The sequence below is a fragment of the Plectropomus leopardus genome, chromosome 12, assembly GCF_026936395.1.
Source record: "Plectropomus leopardus strain MGB_pleo_1.0 chromosome 12, ASM2693639v1, whole genome shotgun sequence".
NCBI lineage: Eukaryota > Metazoa > Chordata > Actinopteri > Perciformes > Serranidae > Plectropomus > Plectropomus leopardus.
The window spans coordinates 3,233,509-3,252,935 of NC_142187.1; the positions used below are offsets into that span (position 1 = coordinate 3,233,509).

General features: G+C 53.4%; 30 non-coding genes across 30 annotated transcripts; all 30 read left to right on the forward strand.

Moving 5' to 3' along the window:
- Nucleotides 1–494: 494 nt before the first annotated feature.
- On the forward strand, nucleotides 495–609 carry LOC148187814 (U5 spliceosomal RNA). Its single transcript, XR_015778255.1, has one exon. It is a non-coding gene; the product is annotated as a U5 spliceosomal RNA (small nuclear RNA).
- A 176-nt stretch (nucleotides 610–785) lies between these two features.
- Nucleotides 786–972, forward strand: LOC148187815 (U2 spliceosomal RNA). Its single transcript, XR_015778294.1, has one exon. It is a non-coding gene; the product is annotated as a U2 spliceosomal RNA (small nuclear RNA).
- An 832-nt stretch (nucleotides 973–1,804) lies between these two features.
- Nucleotides 1,805–1,922, forward strand: LOC121938637 (U5 spliceosomal RNA). Its single transcript, XR_006105332.2, has one exon. It is a non-coding gene; the product is annotated as a U5 spliceosomal RNA (small nuclear RNA).
- A 172-nt stretch (nucleotides 1,923–2,094) lies between these two features.
- On the forward strand, nucleotides 2,095–2,282 carry LOC148187816 (U2 spliceosomal RNA). Its single transcript, XR_015778279.1, has one exon. It is a non-coding gene; the product is annotated as a U2 spliceosomal RNA (small nuclear RNA).
- An 835-nt stretch (nucleotides 2,283–3,117) lies between these two features.
- Nucleotides 3,118–3,235, forward strand: LOC121938636 (U5 spliceosomal RNA). The gene has a single exon (XR_006105331.2). It is a non-coding gene; the product is annotated as a U5 spliceosomal RNA (small nuclear RNA).
- A 171-nt stretch (nucleotides 3,236–3,406) lies between these two features.
- Nucleotides 3,407–3,593, forward strand: LOC148187817 (U2 spliceosomal RNA). The gene has a single exon (XR_015778280.1). It is a non-coding gene; the product is annotated as a U2 spliceosomal RNA (small nuclear RNA).
- Nucleotides 3,594–4,412: 819 nt separating this feature from the next.
- LOC148187818 (U5 spliceosomal RNA) lies at nucleotides 4,413–4,530 on the forward strand. The gene has a single exon (XR_015778298.1). It is a non-coding gene; the product is annotated as a U5 spliceosomal RNA (small nuclear RNA).
- A 171-nt stretch (nucleotides 4,531–4,701) lies between these two features.
- LOC148187819 (U2 spliceosomal RNA) lies at nucleotides 4,702–4,888 on the forward strand. Its single transcript, XR_015778291.1, has one exon. It is a non-coding gene; the product is annotated as a U2 spliceosomal RNA (small nuclear RNA).
- An 824-nt stretch (nucleotides 4,889–5,712) lies between these two features.
- Nucleotides 5,713–5,828, forward strand: LOC121938635 (U5 spliceosomal RNA). Its single transcript, XR_006105330.2, has one exon. It is a non-coding gene; the product is annotated as a U5 spliceosomal RNA (small nuclear RNA).
- Nucleotides 5,829–6,001: 173 nt separating this feature from the next.
- On the forward strand, nucleotides 6,002–6,189 carry LOC121938623 (U2 spliceosomal RNA). The gene has a single exon (XR_006105320.2). It is a non-coding gene; the product is annotated as a U2 spliceosomal RNA (small nuclear RNA).
- Nucleotides 6,190–7,022: 833 nt separating this feature from the next.
- LOC121938634 (U5 spliceosomal RNA) lies at nucleotides 7,023–7,140 on the forward strand. The gene has a single exon (XR_006105329.2). It is a non-coding gene; the product is annotated as a U5 spliceosomal RNA (small nuclear RNA).
- A 172-nt stretch (nucleotides 7,141–7,312) lies between these two features.
- On the forward strand, nucleotides 7,313–7,497 carry LOC148187820 (U2 spliceosomal RNA). Its single transcript, XR_015778302.1, has one exon. It is a non-coding gene; the product is annotated as a U2 spliceosomal RNA (small nuclear RNA).
- An 842-nt stretch (nucleotides 7,498–8,339) lies between these two features.
- On the forward strand, nucleotides 8,340–8,455 carry LOC148187821 (U5 spliceosomal RNA). Its single transcript, XR_015778260.1, has one exon. It is a non-coding gene; the product is annotated as a U5 spliceosomal RNA (small nuclear RNA).
- A 176-nt stretch (nucleotides 8,456–8,631) lies between these two features.
- LOC148187822 (U2 spliceosomal RNA) lies at nucleotides 8,632–8,820 on the forward strand. Its single transcript, XR_015778301.1, has one exon. It is a non-coding gene; the product is annotated as a U2 spliceosomal RNA (small nuclear RNA).
- An 836-nt stretch (nucleotides 8,821–9,656) lies between these two features.
- Nucleotides 9,657–9,774, forward strand: LOC148187823 (U5 spliceosomal RNA). Its single transcript, XR_015778318.1, has one exon. It is a non-coding gene; the product is annotated as a U5 spliceosomal RNA (small nuclear RNA).
- A 173-nt stretch (nucleotides 9,775–9,947) lies between these two features.
- Nucleotides 9,948–10,135, forward strand: LOC148187824 (U2 spliceosomal RNA). The gene has a single exon (XR_015778287.1). It is a non-coding gene; the product is annotated as a U2 spliceosomal RNA (small nuclear RNA).
- An 829-nt stretch (nucleotides 10,136–10,964) lies between these two features.
- On the forward strand, nucleotides 10,965–11,082 carry LOC148187825 (U5 spliceosomal RNA). The gene has a single exon (XR_015778319.1). It is a non-coding gene; the product is annotated as a U5 spliceosomal RNA (small nuclear RNA).
- Nucleotides 11,083–11,253: 171 nt separating this feature from the next.
- On the forward strand, nucleotides 11,254–11,440 carry LOC148187826 (U2 spliceosomal RNA). The gene has a single exon (XR_015778311.1). It is a non-coding gene; the product is annotated as a U2 spliceosomal RNA (small nuclear RNA).
- Nucleotides 11,441–12,261: 821 nt separating this feature from the next.
- On the forward strand, nucleotides 12,262–12,379 carry LOC148187827 (U5 spliceosomal RNA). The gene has a single exon (XR_015778254.1). It is a non-coding gene; the product is annotated as a U5 spliceosomal RNA (small nuclear RNA).
- A 171-nt stretch (nucleotides 12,380–12,550) lies between these two features.
- Nucleotides 12,551–12,735, forward strand: LOC148187828 (U2 spliceosomal RNA). Its single transcript, XR_015778296.1, has one exon. It is a non-coding gene; the product is annotated as a U2 spliceosomal RNA (small nuclear RNA).
- Nucleotides 12,736–13,563: 828 nt separating this feature from the next.
- Nucleotides 13,564–13,681, forward strand: LOC148187829 (U5 spliceosomal RNA). Its single transcript, XR_015778320.1, has one exon. It is a non-coding gene; the product is annotated as a U5 spliceosomal RNA (small nuclear RNA).
- Nucleotides 13,682–13,852: 171 nt separating this feature from the next.
- On the forward strand, nucleotides 13,853–14,036 carry LOC148187830 (U2 spliceosomal RNA). The gene has a single exon (XR_015778307.1). It is a non-coding gene; the product is annotated as a U2 spliceosomal RNA (small nuclear RNA).
- Nucleotides 14,037–14,873: 837 nt separating this feature from the next.
- Nucleotides 14,874–14,991, forward strand: LOC148187831 (U5 spliceosomal RNA). Its single transcript, XR_015778321.1, has one exon. It is a non-coding gene; the product is annotated as a U5 spliceosomal RNA (small nuclear RNA).
- A 171-nt stretch (nucleotides 14,992–15,162) lies between these two features.
- LOC148187832 (U2 spliceosomal RNA) lies at nucleotides 15,163–15,347 on the forward strand. Its single transcript, XR_015778299.1, has one exon. It is a non-coding gene; the product is annotated as a U2 spliceosomal RNA (small nuclear RNA).
- Nucleotides 15,348–16,192: 845 nt separating this feature from the next.
- On the forward strand, nucleotides 16,193–16,310 carry LOC148187833 (U5 spliceosomal RNA). The gene has a single exon (XR_015778322.1). It is a non-coding gene; the product is annotated as a U5 spliceosomal RNA (small nuclear RNA).
- Nucleotides 16,311–16,483: 173 nt separating this feature from the next.
- Nucleotides 16,484–16,671, forward strand: LOC148187834 (U2 spliceosomal RNA). Its single transcript, XR_015778275.1, has one exon. It is a non-coding gene; the product is annotated as a U2 spliceosomal RNA (small nuclear RNA).
- An 841-nt stretch (nucleotides 16,672–17,512) lies between these two features.
- On the forward strand, nucleotides 17,513–17,630 carry LOC148187835 (U5 spliceosomal RNA). Its single transcript, XR_015778323.1, has one exon. It is a non-coding gene; the product is annotated as a U5 spliceosomal RNA (small nuclear RNA).
- A 172-nt stretch (nucleotides 17,631–17,802) lies between these two features.
- LOC148187836 (U2 spliceosomal RNA) lies at nucleotides 17,803–17,987 on the forward strand. The gene has a single exon (XR_015778312.1). It is a non-coding gene; the product is annotated as a U2 spliceosomal RNA (small nuclear RNA).
- An 814-nt stretch (nucleotides 17,988–18,801) lies between these two features.
- Nucleotides 18,802–18,919, forward strand: LOC148187837 (U5 spliceosomal RNA). Its single transcript, XR_015778324.1, has one exon. It is a non-coding gene; the product is annotated as a U5 spliceosomal RNA (small nuclear RNA).
- A 169-nt stretch (nucleotides 18,920–19,088) lies between these two features.
- LOC148187838 (U2 spliceosomal RNA) lies at nucleotides 19,089–19,277 on the forward strand. Its single transcript, XR_015778274.1, has one exon. It is a non-coding gene; the product is annotated as a U2 spliceosomal RNA (small nuclear RNA).
- Nucleotides 19,278–19,427: the final 150 nt, after the last annotated feature.

A 19,427-nucleotide genomic window follows, 5' to 3' on the forward strand; every position in this document is an offset into this window, starting at 1 on the left:
AGAAGGAATGTTGCCCCTGAGATAACGTGGGCAAGGGAAGGGTAATGGCTGTGACCTGCATTGTGGCGTTGCCATTTAACAAAGGGATTTGATGTTAGCTTTCGCTCTGCTGTTGTGCTGTTTTGAAAGCGCAGAGACCGGGTTTCCGCTCTTGATGTTGAGAAACTGACTGACAACGTAGAGCAGGGATAGTGACTCTACTTCACAAGGACAAAGACAAGACAGACTGGAAGAACTGGAGACCTATCGCTCTTTTAAACTTGGACTGTAGACTTTTTAGTAAACTTTTAGCATCACGTGAAGGGACAAAGCGTATCAATGGGGTGGCAGTCCGGGGAGTGGGGACTTGTTACCAAATGTATTTTACATACAGACGGCGTAAACATTTTATGCACTATGGCAGTGGGATTTGGAAGGCGGCACAAGCGAGGCTCACCGTGGCGTAATGACTGGGACCACGAGGGTCTTTGGCGCTCCGGTGCGGAGGGCTGTACATGCTCTGGTTTCTCTTCATAGCGCACAAGTCTTTCGCCTTTTACTAAAGACTTCCGTGGAGAGGAACACCACTGAGTTGAACCTATTTTGACAGGCTTTGCCATTTGGTTGAGCCTTGTGCATTTGTGAACAGCAAGCCTAGACTGGAGGCGATTCACTACAGGTAGGCGTGGCGTGCAGGCAGCTGTTCTCATGCGCAAGCAGCCATTCTCGTGCCCAATGGAGCAGCGGCACCACGACAAGTGAGACCCGCCCCAGGAGGTTGCACTGGGCAGCAAGCGCTTGGGGTCATCGCTTCTCGGCCTTTTGGCTAAGATCAAGTGTAGTATCTGTTCTTATCAGTTTAATATCTGATACGTCCTCTATCTGGGGACAACATATTAAGCGGATTTTTGGCAGCAGGGGCGAACAAGGGCTTGCCCCATTAAGCTCCACGCATCGACCGGTATTGCAGCGCCGCCGAGCAGTGCACCCTTCTCAGGCCCTGTGGAAAAAGCAATTTGAGCGAAGCCCGCCCTGCCCCAGGTGCCGTTGCGTCCGGAAACAGATCTGCATAGCGGCCTCCGGTGCGGAGGCCGAGTCGTGGCCAAAAAATAAGCGGAAATAAATCCTGCGGTCACCTCGCCCGTGTCCCTCGTGGCGCTCGTTTGTCTCACAGTCTCGAATGGCCGTGGCCGTGGCGGCGGGGAAAGGGGCAGTGCCGATGCAAAGAGAAGTTGCGTGCTCAAAAAGCGCAGGCGAGAGAGAGAGAGAGAGAGAGAGAGAGAGAGAGAGAGAGAGAGTGTTCCCTATTGTTTGGAAGCAAGGTACATGGGAGAAGGAATGTTGCCCCCTGAGATAACGTGGGCAAGGGAAGGGTAATGGCTGTGACCTGCATTGTGGCGTTGCCATTTAACAAAGGGATTTGATGTTAGCTTTCGCTCTGCTGTTGTGCTGTTTTGAAAGCGCAGAGACCGGGTTTCCGCTCTTGATGTTGAGAAACTGACTGACAACGTGAAACAGGGATAGTGACTCTACTTCACAAGGACAAAGACAAGACAGACTGGAAGAACTGGAGACCTATCGCTCTTTTAAACTTGGACTGTAGACTTTTTAGTAAACTTTTAGCATCACGTGAAGGGACAAAGCGTATCAATGGGGTGGCAGTCCGGGAGTGGGGACTTGTTACCAAATGTATTTTACATACGGACGGCGTAAACATTTTATGCACTATGGCAGTGGGATTTGGAAGGCGGCACAAGCGAGGCTCACCGTGGCGTAATGACTGGGACCACGAGGGTCTTTGGCGCTCCGGTGCGGAGGGCTGTACATGCTCTGGTTTCTCTTCATAGCGCACAAGTCTTTCGCCTTTTACTAAAGACTTCCGTGGAGAGGAACACCACTGAGTTGAACCTATTTTTGACAGGCTTTGCCATTTGGTTGAGCCTTGTGCATTTGTGAACAGCAAGCCGAGACCGGAGCGATACACCACAGGCGGGCGTGGCGTGCAGGCAGCTGTTCTCATGCGCAAGCAGCCATTCTCGTGCCCAATGGAGCAGCGGCACCACGACAAGTGAGACCCGCCCAGGAGGTTGCACTGGGCAGCAAGCGCTTGGGGTCATCGCTTCTCGGCCTTTTGGCTAAGATCAAGTGTAGTATCTGTTCTTATCAGTTTAATATCTGATCGTCCTCTATCTGAGGACAACATATTAAGCGGATTTTTGGCAGCAGGGGCGAACAAGGGGCTTGCCCCATTACGCTCCGCATCGACCCGGTATTGCAGCGCCGCCGGGAACGGTGCACCCTTCTCAGGCCCTGTGGAAAAAGCAATTTGAACGAAGCCCCGCCCTGCCCCGGGTGCCGTTGCGTCCGGAAACAGATGCGACGCAACGGCCTCCGGCGCGGAGGCCGGAGTCGTGGCCAAAAAATAAACGGAAATAAATCCTGCGGTCACCTCGCCCGTGTCCCTCGTGGCGCTCGTTTGTCTCACAGTTCTCGAATGGCCGTGGCCGTGGCGAGCGGGGGAAAGGGGCAGTGCCGATGCAAAGAGAAGTTGCGTGCTCAAAAAGCGCAGGCGAGAGACAGAGAGAGAGAGAGAGAGAGAGAGAGAGAGTGTTCCCTATTGTTTGGAAGCAAGGTACATGGGAGAGAAGGAGTGTTGCCCCCTGAGATAACGTGGGCAAGGGAAGGGTAATGGCTGTGACCTGCATTGTGGCGTTGCCATTTAACAAGGGATTTGATGTTAGCTTTCGCTCTGCTGTTGTGCTGTTTTGAAAGCGCAGAGACCGGGTTTCCGCTCTTGATGTTGAGAAACTGACTGACAACGTGGAGCAGGGATAGTGACTCTACTTCACAAGGACAAAGACAAGACAGACTCGAAGAACTGGAGACCTATCGCTCTTTTAAACTTGGACTGTAGACTTTTTAGCAAACTTTTAGCATCACGTGAAGGGACAAACGTATCAATGGGGTGGCAGTCCCGGGGAGTGTGGGACTTGTTACCAAATGTATTTTACATAAAGACGACGTAAACATTTTATGCACTATGGCAGTGGGATTTGGAAGGCGGCACAAGCGAGGCTCACCGTGGCGTAATGACTGGGACCACGAGGGTCTTTGGCGCTCCGGTGCGGAGGGCTGTACATGCTCTGGTTTCTCTTCATAGCGCACAAGTCTTTCGCCTTTTACTAAAGACTTCCGTGGAGAGGAACACCACTGAGTTGAACCTATTTTTGACAGGCTTTGCCATTTGGTTGAGCCTTGTGCATTTGTGAACAGCAAGCCTAGACTGGGCGATTCACCACAGGCGGGCGTGGCGTGCAGGCAGCTGTTCTCATGCATAAGCAGCCATTCTCGTGCCCAATGGAGCAGCGGCACCACGACAAGTGAGACCCGCCCAGGAGGTTGCACTGGGCAGCAAGCGCTTGGGGTCATCGCTTCTCGGCCTTTTGGCTAAGATCAAGTGTAGTATCTGTTCTTATCAGTTTAATATCTGATCGTCCTCTATCTGAGGACAACATATTAAGCGGATTTTTGGCAGCAGGGGCGAACAAGGGGCTTGCCCCATTCGCTCCACGCATCGACCGGTATTGCAGCGCCGCCGGAGCAGTGCACCCTTCTCAGGCCCTGTGGAAAAAGCAATTTGAGCGAAGCCCGCCCTGCCCGGGTGCCGTTCGTCCGGAAACAGATGCGACCTAGCGGCCTCCGGCGCCGGAGGCCAGTCGTGGCCAAAAAATAAGCGGAAATAAATCCTGCGGTCACCTCGCCCGTGTCCCTCGTGGCCGCTCGTTTGTCTCACAGATCTCGAATGGCGTGGCGTGGCCGTGGCGGCGGGGAAAGGGCAGTGCCGATGCAAAGAGAAGTTGCGTGCTCAAAAAGCGCGAGAGAGAGAGAGAGAGAGAGAGAGAGTGTTCCCTATTGTTTGGAAGCAAGGTACATGGGAGAGAAGGAATGTTGCCCCCTGAGATAACGTGGGCAAGGGAAGGGTAATGGCTGTGACCTGCATTGTGGCGTTGCCATTTAACAAAGGGATTTGATGTTAGCTTTCGCTCTGCTGTTGTGCTGTTTTGAAAGCGCAGAGACCGGGTTTCCGCTCTTGATGTTGAGAAACTGACTGACAACGTAGAGCAGGGATAGTGACTCTACTTCACAAGGACAAAGACAAGACAGACTGGAAGAACTGGAGACCTATCGCTCTTTTAAACTTGGACTGTAGACTTTTTAGTAAACTTTTAGCATCACGTGAAGGGACAAAGCGTATCAATGGGGTGGCAGTCCCGGGAGTGGGGACTTGTTACCAAATGTATTTTACATACAGACGGCGTAAACATTTTATGCACTATGGCAGTGGGATTTGGAAGGCGGCACAAGCGAGGCTCACCGTGGCGTAATGACTGGGACCACGAGGGTCTTTGGCGCTCCGGTGCGGAGGGCTGTACATGCTCTGGTTTCTCTTCATAGCGCACAAGTCTTTCGCCTTTTACTAAAGACTTCCGTGGAGAGGAACACCACTGAGTTGAACCTATTTTTGACAGGCTTTGCCATTTGGTTGAGCCTTGTGCATTTGTGAACAGCAAGCCTAGACTGGGCGATTCACCACAGGCGGGCGTGGCGTGCAGGCAGCTGTTCTCATGCGCAAGCAGCCATTCTCGTGCCCAATGGAGCAGCGGCACCACGACAAGTGAGACCCGCCCAGGAGGTTGCACTGGGCAGCAAGCGCTTGGGGTCATCGCTTCTCGGCCTTTTGGCTAAGATCAAGTGTAGTATCTGTTCTTATCAGTTTAATATCTGATCGTCCTCTATCTGGGGACAACATATTAAGCGGATTTTTGGCAGCAGGGGCGAACAAGGGGCTTGCCCCATTCGCTCCACGCATCGACCGGTATTGCAGCGCCGCGAGAGCGGTGCACCCTTCTCAGGCCCTGTGGAAAAAGCAATTTGAGCGAAGCCCGCCCTGCCCGGGTGCCGTTGCGTCCGGAAACAGATCTGACGCCTGCGGCCTCCGGCGCCCGGAGGCCGAGTCGTGGCCAAAAAATAAGCGGAAATAAATCCTGCGGTCACCTCGCCCGTGTCCCTCGTGGCCGCTCGTTTGTCTCCAGATCTCGAATGGCCGTGGCCGTGGCGAGCGGGGGAAAGGGGCAGTGCCGATGCAAAGAGAAGTTGCGTGCTCAAAAAGCGCAAGCGAGAGAGAGAGAGAGAGAGAGAGAGAGTGTTCCCTATTGTTTGGAAGCAAGGTACATGGGAGAGAAGGAATGTTGCCCCCTGAGATAACGTGGGCAAGGGAAGGGTAATGGCTGTGACCTGCATTGTGGCGTTGCCATTTAACAAGGGATTTGATGTTAGCTTCGCTCTGCTGTTGTGCTGTTTTGAAAGCGCAGAGACCGGGTTTCCGCTCTTGATGTTGAGAAACTGACTGACAACGTAGAAGCAGGGATAGTGACTCTACTTCACAAGGACAAAGACAAGACAGACTGGAAGAACTGGAGACCTATCGCTCTTTTAAACTTGGACTGTAGACTTTTTAGTAAACTTTTAGCATCACGTGAAGGGACAAAGCGTATCAATGGGGTGGCAGTCCGGGGAGTGGGGACTTGTTACCAAATGTATTTTACATACAGACGGCGTAAACATTTTATGCACTATGGCAGTGGGATTTGGAAGGCGGCACAAGCGAGGCTCACCGTGGCGTAATGACTGGGACCACGAGGGTCTTTGGCGCTCCGGTGCGGAGGGCTGTACATGCTCTGGTTTCTCTTCATAGCGCACAAGTCTTTCGCCTTTTACTAAAGACTTCCGTGGAGAAGGAACACCACTGAGTTGAACCTATTTTGACAGGCTTTGCCATTTGGTTGAGCCTTGTGCATTTGTGAACAACAAGCCTAGACTGGGCGATTCACCAGGCGGGCGTGGCGTGCAGGCAGCTGTTCTCATGCGCAAGCAGCCATTCTCGTGCCCAATGGAGCAGCGGCACCACGACAAGTGAGACCCGCCCAGGAGGTTGCACTGGGCAGCAAAGCGCTTAGGGGTCATCGCTTCTCGGCCTTTTGGCTAAGATCAAGTGTAGTATCTGTTCTTATCAGTTTAATATCTGATCGTCCTCTATCTGAGGACAACATATTAAGCGGATTTTTGGCAGCAGGGGCGAACAAGGGGCTTGCCCCATTCGCTCCACGCATCGACCGGTATTGCAGCGCCGCCCGAGGCGGTGCACCCTTCTCAGGCCCTGTGGAAAAAGCAATTTGAGCGAAGCCCGCCCTGCCCGGGTGCCGTTGCGTCCGGAAACAGATGCGCATAGCGGCCTCCGGCGCCGGAGGCCAGTCGTGGCCAAAAAATAAGCGGAAATAAATCCTGCGGTCACCTCGCCCGTGTCCCTCGTGGCCGCTCGTTTGTCTCACAGTCTCGAATGGCCGTGGCCGTGGCGAGCGGGGGAAAGGGGCAGTGCCGATGCAAAGAGAAGTTGCGTGCTCAAAAAGCGCAGGCGAGAGACAGAGAGAGAGAGAGAGAGAGAGAGAGAGAGAGTGTTCCCTATTGTTTGGAAGCAAGGTACATGGGAGAGAAGGAATGTTGCCCCCTGAGATAACGTGGGCAAGGGAAGGGTAATGGCTGTGACCTGCATTGTGGCGTTGCCATTTAACAAGGGATTTGATGTTAGCTTTCGCTCTGCTGTTGTGCTGTTTTGAAAGCGCAGAGACCGGGTTTCCGCTCTTGATGTTGAGAAACTGACTGACAACGTGGAAACAGGGATAGTGACTCTACTTCACAAGGACAAAGACAAGACAGACTGGAAGAACTGGAGACCTATCGCTCTTTTAAACTTGGACTGTAGACTTTTTAGTAAACTTTTAGCATCACGTGAAGGGACAAAGCGTATCAATGGGGTGGCAGTCCGGGGAGTGGGGACTTGTTACCAAATGTATTTTACATACGGACGGCGTAAACATTTTATGCACTATGGCAGTGGGATTTGGAAGGCGGCACAAGCGAGGCTCACCGTGGCGTAATGACTGGGACCACGAGGGTCTTTGGCGCTCCGGTGCGGAGGGCTGTACATGCTCTGGTTTCTCTTCATAGCGCACAAGTCTTTCGCCTTTTACTAAAGACTTCCGTGGAGAGGAACACCACTGAGTTGAACCTATTTTTGACAGGCTTTGCCATTTGGTTGAGCCTTGTGCATTTGTGAACAGCAAGCCTAGACTGGGCGATTCACCACGGGCGGGCGTGGCGTGCAGGCAGCTGTTCTCATGCGCAAGCAGCCATTCTCGTGCCCAATGGAGGCAGCGGCACCACGACAAGTGAGACCCGCCCAGGAGGTTGCACTGGGCAGCAAGCGCTTGGGGTCATCGCTTCTCGGCCTTTTGGCTAAGATCAAGTGTAGTATCTGTTCTTATCAGTTTAATATCTGATCGTCCTCTATCTGAGGACAACATATTAAGCGGATTTTTGGCAGCAGGGGCGAACAAGGGCTTGCCCCATTAGCTCCACGCATCGACCGGTATTGCAGCGCCGCCGAGCAGTGCACCCTTCTCAGGCCCTGTGGAAAAAGCAATTTGAGCGAAGCCCGCCCTGCCCCGGGTGCCGTTCGTCCGGAAACAGATCTGCGACATAGCGGCCTCCAGGCGCCGGAGGCCCGGAGTCGTGGCCAAAAAAATAAACGGAAATAAATCCTGCGGTCACCTCGCCCGTGTCCCTCGTGGCCGCTCGTTTGTCTCACAGTCTCGAATGGCCGTGGCCGTGGCCGTGGCGAGCGGGGGAAAGGGGCAGTGCCGATGCAAAGAGAAGTTGCGTGCTCAAAAAGCGCAGGCGAGAGACAGAGAGAGAGAGAGAGAGAGAGAGAGAGTGTTCCCTATTGTTTGGAAGCAAGGTACATGGGAGAGAAGGAATGTTGCCCCTGAGATAACGTGGGCAAGGGAAGGGTAATGGCTGTGACCTGCATTGTGGCGTTGCCATTTAACAAGGGATTTGATGTTAGCTTCGCTCTGCTGTTGTGCTGTTTTGAAAGCGCAGAGACCGGGTTTCCGCTCTTGATGTTGAGAAACTGACCGACAACGTGGAGCAGGGATAGTGACTCTACTTCACAAGGACAAAGACAAGACAGACTGGAAGAACTGGAGACCTATCGCTCTTTTAAACTTGGACTGTAGACTTTTTAGTAAACTTTTAGCATCACGTGAAGGGACAAAGCGTATCAATGGGGTGGCAGTCCGGGGAGTGGGGACTTGTTACCAAATGTATTTTACATACGGACGGCGTAAACATTTTATGCACTATGGCAGTGGGATTTGGAAGGCGGCACAAGCGAGGCTCACCGTGAGCGTAATGACTGGGACCACGAGGGTCTTTGGCCGCTCCGGTGCGGAGGGCTGTACATGCTCTGGTTTCTCTTCATAAGCGCACAAGTCTTTCGCCTTTTACTAAAGACTTCCGTGGAGAGTAACACCACTGAGTTGAACCTATTTTGACAGGCTTTGCCATTTGGTTGAGCCTTGTGCATTTGTGAACAACAAGCCTAGACTGGAGGCGATTCACCACAGGCGGGCGTGGCGTGCAGGCAGCTGTTCTCATGCGCAAGCAGCCATTCTCGTGCCCAATGGAGCAGCGGCACCACGACAAGTGAGACCCGCCCCAGGAGGTTGCACTGGGCAGCAAGCGCTTGGGGTCATCGCTTCTCGGCCTTTTGGCTAAGATCAAGTGTAGTATCTGTTCTTATCAGTTTAATATCTGATACGTCCTCTATCTGAGGACAACATATTAAGCGGATTTTTTGGCAGCAGGGGCGAACAAGGGCTTGCCCCATTAAGCTCCACGCATCGACCGGTATTGCAGCGCCGCCCGAGCAGTGCACCCTTCTCAGGCCCTGTGGAAAAAGCAATTTGAGCGAAGCCCGCCCTGCCCGGGTGCCGTTGCGTCCGGAAACAGATCTGACATAGCGGCCTCCGGCGCCGGAGGCCCGGAGTCGTGGCCAAAAAAATAAACGGAAATAAATCCTGCGGTCACCTCGCCCGTGTCCCTCGTGGCCGCTCGTTTGTCTCACAGTCTCGAATGGCCGTGGCCGTGGCGAGCGGGGGAAAGGGGCAGTGCCGATGCAAAGAGAAGTTGCGTGCTCAAAAAGCGCAGGCGAGAGACAGAGAGAGAGAGAGAGAGAGAGAGAGAGAGTGTTCCCTATTGTTTGGAAGCAAGGTACATGGGAGAGAAGGAGTGTTGCGCCCGGAGATAACGTGGGCAAGGGAAGGGTAATGGCTGTGACCTGCATTGTGGCGTTGCCATTTAACAAAGGGATTTGATGTTAGCTTCGCTCTGCTGTTGTGCTGTTTTGAAAGCGCAGAGACCGGGTTTCCGCTCTTGATGTTGAGAAACTGACCGACAACGTGGAGCAGGGATAGTGACTCTACTTCACAAGGACAAAGACAAGACAGACTGGAAGAACTGGAGACCTATCGCTCTTTTAAACTTGGACTGTAGACTTTTTAGTAAACTTTTAGCATCACGTGAAGGGACAAAGCGTATCAATGGGGTGGCAGTCCCGGGAGTGGGGACTTGTTACCAAATGTATTTTACATACAGACGGCGTAAACATTTTATGCACTATGGCAGTGGGATTTGGAAGGCGGCACAAGCGAGGCTCACCGTGGCGTAATGACTGGGACCACGAGGGTCTTTGGCCGCTCCGGTGCGGAGGGCTGTACATGCTCTGGTTTCTCTTCATAGCGCACAAGTCTTTCGCCTTTTACTAAAGACTTCCGTGGAGAGGAACACCACTGAGTTGAACCTATTTTTGACAGGCTTTGCCATTTGGTTGAGCCTTGTGCATTTGTGAACAGCAAGCCGAGACTGGAGGCGATTCACCACAGGCGGGCGTGGCGTGCAGGCAGCTGTTCTCATGCGCAAGCAGCCATTCTCGTGCCCAATGGAGCAGCGGCACCACGACAAGTGAGACCCGCCCAGGAGGTTGCACTGGGCAGCAAGCGCTTGGGGTCATCGCTTCTCGGCCTTTTGGCTAAGATCAAGTGTAGTATCTGTTCTTATCAGTTTAATATCTGATCGTCCTCTATCTGAGGACAACATATTAAGCGGATTTTTGGCAGCAGGGGCGAACAAGGGGCTTGCCCCATTCGCTCCACTTGTCGACCGGTATTGCAGCGCCGCCGAGAGCGGTGCACCCTTCTCAGGCCCTGTGGAAAAAGCAATTTGAGCGAAGCCCGCCCTGCCCCAGGTGCCGTTCGTCCGGAAACAGATGCGGCCTAGCGGCCTCCGGCGCCGGAGGCCAGTCGTGGCCAAAAAAATAAGCGGAAATAAATCCTGCGGTCACCTCGCCCGTGTCCCTCGTGGCGCTCGTTTGTCTCCTGATCTCGAATGGCCGTGGCCGTGGCGTGGCGGCGGGGAAAAGGGGCAGTGCCGATGCAAAGAGAAGTTGCGTGCTCAAAAAGCGCAGGCGAGAGACAGAGAGAGAGAGAGAGAGAGAGAGTGTTCCCTATTGTTTGGAAGCAAGGTACATGGGAGAGAAGGAGTGTTGCCCCTGAGATAACGTGGGCAAGGGAAGGGTAATGGCTGTGACCTGCATTGTGGCGTTGCCATTTAACAAAGGGATTTGATGTTAGCTTTCGCTCTGCTGTTGTGCTGTTTTGAAAGCGCAGAGACCGGGTTTCCGCTCTTGATGTTGAGAAACTGACCGACAACGTGGAGCAGGGATAGTGACTCTACTTCACAAGGACAAAGACAAGACAGACTGGAAGAACTGGAGACCTATCGCTCTTTTAAACTTGGACTGTAGACTTTTTAGAAAACTTTTAGCATCACGTGAAGGGACAAACGTATCAATGGGGTGGCAGTCCCGGGGAGTGGGGACTTGTTACCAAATGTATTTTACATACGGACGGCGTAAACATTTTATGCACTATGGCAGTGGGATTTGGAAGGCGGCACAAGCGAGGCTCACCGTGGCGTAATGACTGGGACCACGAGGGTCTTTGGCGCTCCGGTGCGGAGGGCTGTACATGCTCTGGTTTCTCTTCATAGCGCACAAGTCTTTCGCCTTTTACTAAAGACTTCCGTGGAGAGGAACACCACTGAGTTGAACCTATTTTTGACAGGCTTTGCCATTTGGTTGAGCCTTGTGCATTTGTGAACAGCAAGCCTAGACTGGGCGATTCACCACGGGCGGGCGTGGCGTGCAGGCAGCTGTTCTCATGCGCAAGCAGCCATTCTCGTGCCCAATGGAGCAGCGGCACCACGACAAGTGAGACCCGCCCAGGAGGTTGCACTGGGCAGCAAGCGCTTGGGGTCATCGCTTCTCGGCCTTTTGGCTAAGATCAAGTGTAGTATCTGTTCTTATCAGTTTAATATCTGATCGTCCTCTATCTGGGGACAACATATTAAGCGGATTTTTGGCAGCAGGGGCGAACAAGGGCTTGCCCCATTAAGCTCCACGCATCGACCGGTATTGCAAGCGCCGCCGAGCGGTGCACCCTTCTCAGGCCCTGTGGAAAAAGCAATTTGAACGAAGCCCCGCCCTGCCCCGGGTGCCGTTGCGACCGGAAACAGATCTGGCCTTAGCGGCCTCCGGCGCGGAGGCCAGTCGTGGCCAAAAAATAGCGGAAATAAATCCTGCGGTCACCTCGCCCGTGTCCCTCGTGGCGCTCGTTTGTCTCCTGATCTCGAATGGCCGTGGCCGTGGCGAGCGGGGGAAAAGGGGCAGTGCCGATGCAAAGAGAAGTTGCGTGCTCAAAAAGCGCAGGCGAGAGACAGAGAGAGAGAGAGAGAGTGTTCCCTATTGTTTGGAAGCAAGGTACATGGGAGAGAAGGAGTGTTGCCCCCTGAGATAACGTGGGCAAGGGAAGGGTAATGGCTGTGACCTGCATTGTGGCGTTGCCATTTAACAAGGGATTTGATGTTAGCTTTCGCTCTGCTGTTGTGCTGTTTTGAAAAGCAGAGACCGGGTTTCCGCTCTTGATGTTGAGAAACTGACCGACAACGTGGAGCAGGGATAGTGACTCTACTTCACAAGGACAAAGACAAGACAGACTGGAAGAACTGGAGACCTATCGCTCTTTTAAACTTGTACTGTAGACTTTTTAGCAAACTTTTAGCATCACGTGAAGGGACAAACGTATCAATGGGGTGGCAGTCCCGGGGAGTGGGGGACTCGTTACCAAATGTATTTCGCATACGGACGACGTAAACACTTTATGCACTATGGCAGTGGGATTTGGAAGGCGGCACAAGCGAGGCTCACCGTGGCGTAATGACTGGGACCACGAGGGTCTTTGGCCGCTCCGGTGCGGAGGGCTGTACATGCTCTGGTTTCTCTTCATAGCGCACAAGTCTTTCGCCTTTTACTAAAGACTTCCGTGGAGAGGAACACCACTGAGTTGGACCTATTTTTGACAGGCTTTGCCATTTGGTTGAGCCTTGTGCATTTGTGAACAGCAAGCCGAGACTGGGCGATTCACCAGGCGGGCGTGGCGTGCAGGCAGCTGTTCTCATGCGCAAGCAGCCATTCTCGTGCCCAATGGAGGCAGCGGCACCACGACAAGTGAGACCCGCCCAGGAGGTTGCACTGGGCAGCAAGCGCTTAGGGGTCATCGCTTCTCGGCCTTTTGGCTAAGATCAAGTGTAGTATCTGTTCTTATCAGTTTAATATCTGATCGTCCTCTATCTGGGGACAACATATTAAGCGGATTTTTGGCAGCAGGGGCGAACAAGGGCTTGCCCCATTCGCTCCACGCATCGACCGGTATTGCAGCGCCGCCGAGCAGTGCACCCTTCTCAGGCCCTGTGGAAAAAGCAATTTGAGCGAAGCCCGCCCTGCCCGGGTGCCGTTGCGTCCGGAAACAGATCGACATAGCGGCCTCGGCGCGGAGGCCAGTCGTGGCCAAAAAATAAGCGGAAATAAATCCTGCGGTCACCTCGCCCGTGTCCCTCGTGGCGCTCGTTTGTCTCACTGATCTCGAATGGCCGTGGCCGTGGCGAGCGGGGGAAAGGGGCAGTGCCAATGCAAAGAGAAGTTGCGTGCTCAAAAAGCGCAGGCGAGAGAGAGAGAGAGAGAGAGAGAGAGAGAGAGAGTGTTCCCTATTGTTTGGAAGCAAGGTACATGGGAGAGAAGGAGTGTTGCCCCCTGAGATAACGTGGGCAAGGGAAGGGTAATGGCTGTGACCTGCATTGTGGCGTTGCCATTTAACAAAGGGATTTGATGTTAGCTTTCGCTCTGCTGTTGTGCTGTTTTGAAAGCGCAGAGACCGGGTTTCCGCTCTTGATGTTGAGAAACTGACCGACAACGTGAAACAGGGATAGTGACTCTACTTCACAAGGACAAAGACAAGACAGACTGGAAGAACTGGAGACCTATCGCTCTTTTAAACTTGGACTGTAGACTTTTTAGTAAACTTTTAGCATCACGTGAAGGGACAAAGCGTATCAATGGGGTGGCAGTCCGGGGAGTGGGGACTTGTTACCAAATGTATTTTACATACGGACGGCGTAAACATTTTATGCACTATGGCAGTGCGATTTGGAAGGCGGCACAAGCGAGGCTCACCGTGGCGTAATGACTGGGACCACTAGGGTCTTTGGCCGCTCCGGTGCGGAGGGCTGTACATGCTCTGGTTTCTCTTCATAGCGCACAAGTCTTTCGCCTTTTACTAAAGACTTCCGTGGAGAGGAACACCACTGAGTTGAACCTATTTTTGACAGGCTTTGCCATTTGGTTGAGCCTTGTGCATTTGTGAACAGCAAGCCTAGACTGGGCGATTCACCACAGGCGGGCGTGGCGTGCAGGCAGCTGTTCTCATGCATAAGCAGCCATTCTCGTGCCCAATGGAGCAGCGGCACCACGACAAGTGAGACCCGCCCAGGAGGTTGCACTGGGCAGCAAGCGCTTGGGGTCATCGCTTCTCGGCCTTTTGGCTAAGATCAAGTGTAGTATCTGTTCTTATCAGTTTAATATCTGATCGTCCTCTATCTGAGGACAACATATTAAGCGGATTTTTGGCAGCAGGGGCGAACAAGGGGCTTGCCCCATTCGCTCCGCATCGACCGGTATTGCAGCGCCGCGGAGCGGTGCACCCTTCTCAGGCCCTGTGGAAAAAGCAATTTGAGCGAAGCCCGCCCTGCCCGGGTGCCGTTGCGTCCGGAAACAGATCTGACCTAGCGGCCTCCGGCGCGGAGGCCAGGTCGTGGCCAAAAAATAGCGGAAATAAATCCTGCGGTCACCTCGCCCGTGTCCCTCGTGGCCGCTCGTTTGTCTCCTGATCTCGAATGGCCGTGGCCGTGGCGTGGCGGGGGGAAAGGGCAGTGCCGATGCAAAGAGAAGTTGCGTGCTCAAAAAAGCGCGGCGAGAGACAGAGAGAGAGAGAGAGAGAGAGAGAGAGAGAGTGTTCCCTATTGTTTGGAAGCAAGGTACATGGGAGAGAAGGAATGTTGCCCCCTGAGATAACGTGGGCAAGGGAAGGGTAATGGCTGTGACCTGCATTGTGGCGTTGCCATTTAACAAAGGGATTTGATGTTAGCTTTCGCTCTGCTGTTGTGCTGTTTTGAAAGCGCAGAGACCGGGTTTCCGCTCTTGATGTTGAGAAACTGACCGACAACGTGGAGCAGGGATAGTGACTCTACTTCACAAGGACAAAGACAAGACAGACTGGAAGAACTGGAGACCTATCGCTCTTTTAAACTTGGACTGTAGACTTTTTAGTAAACTTTTAGCATCACGTGAAGGGACAAAGCGTATCAATGGGGTGGCAGTCCGGGGAGTGGGGACTTGTTACCAAATGTATTTTACATACGGACGGCGTAAACATTTTATGCACTATGGCAGTGCGATTTGGAAAGGCGGCACAAGCGAGGCTCACCGTGAGCGTAATGACTGGGACCACGAGGGTCTTTGGCCGCTCCGGTGCGGAGGGCTGTACATGCTCTGGTTTCTCTTCATAGCGCACAAGTCTTTCGCCTTTTACTAAAGACTTCCGTGGAGAGGAACACCACTGAGTTGAACCTATTTTTGACAGGCTTTGCCATTTGGTTGAGCCTTGTGCATTTGTGAACAGCAAGCCGAGACTGGGCGATTCACCACGGGCGGGCGTGGCGTGCAGGCAGCTGTTCTCATGCGCAAGCAGCCATTCTCGTGCCCAATGGAGCAGCGGCACCACGACAAGTGAGACCCGCCCAGGAGGTTGCACTGGGCAGCAAGCGCTTGGGGTCATCGCTTCTCGGCCTTTTGGCTAAGATCAAGTGTAGTATCTGTTCTTATCAGTTTAATATCTGATCGTCCTCTATCTGAGGACAACATATTAAGCGGATTTTTGGCAGCAGGGGCGAACAAGGGGCTTGCCCCATTCGCTCCGCATCGACCGGTATTGCAGCGCCGCCGGAGCAGTGCACCCTTCTCAGGCCCTGTGGAAAAAGCAATTTGAGCGAAGCCCGCCCTGCCCGGGTGCCGTTGCGTCCGGAAACAGATCTGACGGCCTTAGCGGCCTCCGGCGCGGAGGCCAGTCGTGGCCAAAAAAATAAACGGAAATAAATCCTGCGGTCACCTCGCCCGTGTCCCTCGTGGCCGCTCGTTTGTCTCACAGTCTCGAATGGCCGTGGCCGTGGCGAGCGGGGGAAAAGGGGCAGTGCCGATGCAAAGAGAAGTTGCGTGCTCAAAAAGCGCAGGCGAGAGACAGAGAGAGAGAGAGAGAGAGAGAGAGAGAGAGAGAGTGTTCCCTATTGTTTGGAAGCAAGGTACATGGGAGAGAGGGAGTGTTGCCCCCTGAGATAACGTGGGCAAGGGAAGGGTAATGGCTGTGACCTGCATTGTGGCGTTGCCATTTAACAAAGGGATTTGATGTTAGCTTTCGCTCTGCTGTTGTGCTGTTTTGAAAGCGCAGAGACCGGGTTTCCGCTCTTGATGTTGAGAAACTGACCGACAACGTGAAGCAGGGATAGTGACTCTACTTCACAAGGACAAAGACAAGACAGACTGGAAGAACTGGAGACCTATCGCTCTTTTAAACTTGGACTGTAGACTTTTTAGTAAACTTTTAGCATCACGTGAAGGGACAAAGCGTATCAATGGGGTGGCAGTCCGGGGAGTGGGGACTTGTTACCAAATGTATTTTACATACGGACGGCGTAAACATTTTATGCACTATGGCAGTGGGATTTGGAAGGCGGCACAAGCGAGGCTCACCGTGAGCGTAATGACTGGGACCACGAGGGTCTTTGGCCGCTCCGGTGCGGAGGGCTGTACATGCTCTGGTTTCTCTTCATAGCGCACAAGTCTTTCGCCTTTTACTAAAGACTTCCGTGGAGAGGAACACCACTGAGTTGAACCTATTTTTGACAGGCTTTGCCATTTGGTTGAGCCTTGTGCATTTGTGAACAGCAAGCCTAGACTGGGCGATTCACCACGGGCGGGCGTGGCGTGCAGGCAGCTGTTCTCATGCGCATAAGCAGCCATTCTCGTGCCCAATGGAGCAGCGGCACCACGACAAGTGAGACCCGCCCAGGAGGTTGCACTGGGCAGCAAGCGCTTGGGGTCATCGCTTCTCGGCCTTTTGGCTAAGATCAAGTGTAGTATCTGTTCTTATCAGTTTAATATCTGATACGTCCTCTATCTGGGGACAACATATTAAGCGGATTTTTGGCAGCAGGGGCGAACAAGGGCTTGCCCCATTCGCTCCACGCATCGACCGGTATTGCAGCGCCGCCGAGAGCGGTGCACCCTTCTCAGGCCCTGTGGAAAAAGCAATTTGAGCGAAGCCCGCCCTGCCCCAGGTGCCGTTGCGTCCGGAAACAGATCTGCGGCATAGCGGCCTCCGGCGCCGGAGGCCCGGAGTCGTGGCCAAAAAAATAAACGGAAATAAATCCTGCGGTCACCTCGCCCGTGTCCCTCGTGGCCGCTCGTTTGTCTCACAGTCTCGAATGGCCGTGGCCGTGGCGTGGCGGGGGGAAAGGGCAGTGCCGATGCAAAGAGAAGTTGCGTGCTCAAAAGCGCGAAGAGAGAGAGAGAGAGAGAGAGAGAGAGAGAGAGCGAGAGAGTGTTCCCTATTGTTTGGAAGCAAGGTACATGGGAGAGAAGGAATGTTGCCCCTGAGATAACGTGGGCAAGGGAAGGGTAATGGCTGTGACCTGCATTGTGGCGTTGCCATTTAACAAGGGATTTGATGTTAGCTTTCGCTCTGCTGTTGTGCTGTTTTGAAAGCGCAGAGACCGGGTTTCCGCTCTTGATGTTGAGAAACTGACCGACAACGTGGAGCAGGGATAGTGACTCTACTTCACAAGGACAAAGACAAGACAGACTGGAAGAACTGGAGACCTATCGCTCTTTTAAACTTGGACTGTAGACTTTTTAGTAAACTTTTAGCATCACGTGAAGGGACAAAGCGTATCAATGGGGTGGCAGTCCGGGGAGTGGGGACTTGTTACCAAATGTATTTTTATACAGACGGCGTAAACATTTTATGCACTATGGCAGTGCGATTTGGAAGGCGGCACAAGCGAGGCTCACCGTGAGCGTAATGACTGGGACCACGAGGGTCTTTGGCCGCTCCGGTGCGGAGGGCTGTACATGCTCTGGTTTCTCTTCATAGCGCACAAGTCTTTCGCCTTTTACTAAAGACTTCCGTGGAGAGGAACACCACTGAGTTGAACCTATTTTTGACAGGCTTTGCCATTTGGTTGAGCCTTGTGCATTTGTGAACAGCAAGCCTAGACTGGAGCGATTCACCACGGGCGGGCGTGGCGTGCAGGCAGCTGTTCTCATGCGCAAGCAGCCATTCTCGTGCCCAATGGAGCAGCGGCACCACGACAAGTGAGACCCGCCCAGGAGGTTGCACTGGGCAGCAAGCGCTTGGGGTCATCGCTTCTCGGCCTTTTGGCTAAGATCAAGTGTAGTATCTGTTCTTATCAGTTTAATATCTGATCGTCCTCTATCTGAGGACAACATATTAAGCGGATTTTTGGCAGCAGGGGCGAACAAGGGGCTTGCCCCATTCGCTCCGCATCGACCGGTATTGCAAGCGCCGCCGAGCAGTGCACCCTTCTCAGGCCCTGTGGAAAAAGCAATTTGAACGAAGCCCCGCCCTGCCCGGGTGCCGTTCGTCCGGAAACAGATCTGACATAGCGGCCTCCGGCGCGGAGGCCAGTCGTGGCCAAAAAATAAGCGGAAATAAATCCTGCGGTCACCTCGCCCGTGTCCCTCGTGGCGCTCGTTTGTCTCACAGTCTCGAATGGCCGTGGCCGTGGCGGCGGGGTAAGGGGCAGTGCCGATGCAAAGAGAAGTTGCGTGCTCAAAAAGCGCAGGAGAGAGAGAGAGAGAGCGAGAGAGTGTTCCCTATTGTTTGGAAGCAAGGTACATGGGAGAGAAGGAATGTTGCCCCCTGAGATAACGTGGGCAAGGGAAGGGTAATGGCTGTGACCTGCATTGTGGCGTTGCCATTTAACAAGGGATTTGATGTTAGCTTTCGCTCTGCTGTTGTGCTGTTTTGAAAGCGCAGAGACCGGGTTTCCGCTCTTGATGTTGAGAAACTGACCGACAACGTGGAGCAGGGATAGTGACTCTACTTCACAAGGACAAAGACAAGACAGACTGGAAGAACTGGAGACCTATCGCTCTTTTAAACTTGGACTGTAGACTTTTTAGTAAACTTTTAGCATCACGTGAAGGGACAAAGCGTATCAATGGGGTGGCAGTCCGGGAGTGGGGACTTGTTACCAAATGTATTTTACATACGGACGGCGTAAACATTTTATGCACTATGGCAGTGCGATTTGGAAGGCGGCACAAGCGAGGCTCACCGTGAGCGTAATGACTGGGACCACGAGGGTCTTTGGCCGCTCCGGTGCGGAGGGCTGTACATGCTCTGGTTTCTCTTCATAGCGCACAAGTCTTTCGCCTTTTACTAAAGACTTCCGTGGAGAGGAACACCACTGAGTTGAACCTATTTTTGACAGGCTTTGCCATTTGGTTGAGCCTTGTGCATTTGTGAACAGCAAGCCTAGACTGGGCGATTCACCACGGGCGGGCGTGGCGTGCAGGCAGCTGTTCTCATGCAAGCAGCCATTCTCGTGCCCAATGGAGCAGCGGCACCACGACAAGTGAGACCCGCCCAGGAGGTTGCACTGGGCAGCAAGCGCTTGGGGTCATCGCTTCTCGGCCTTTTGGCTAAGATCAAGTGTAGTATCTGTTCTTATCAGTTTAATATCTGATCGTCCTCTATCTGGGGACAACATATTAAACGGATTTTTGGCAGCAGGGGCCGAACAAGGGGCTTGCCCCATTCGCTCCACGCATCGACCCGGTATTGCAGCGCCGCCGGAGCGGTGCACCCTTCTCAGGCCCTGTGGAAAAAGCAATTTGAGCGAAGCCCGCCCTGCCCCAGGTGCCGTTGCGTCCGGAAACAGATGCGGCCTTAGCGGCCTCCGGCGCGGAGGCCAGTCGTGGCCAAAAAAATAAACGGAAATAAATCCTGCGGTCACCTCGC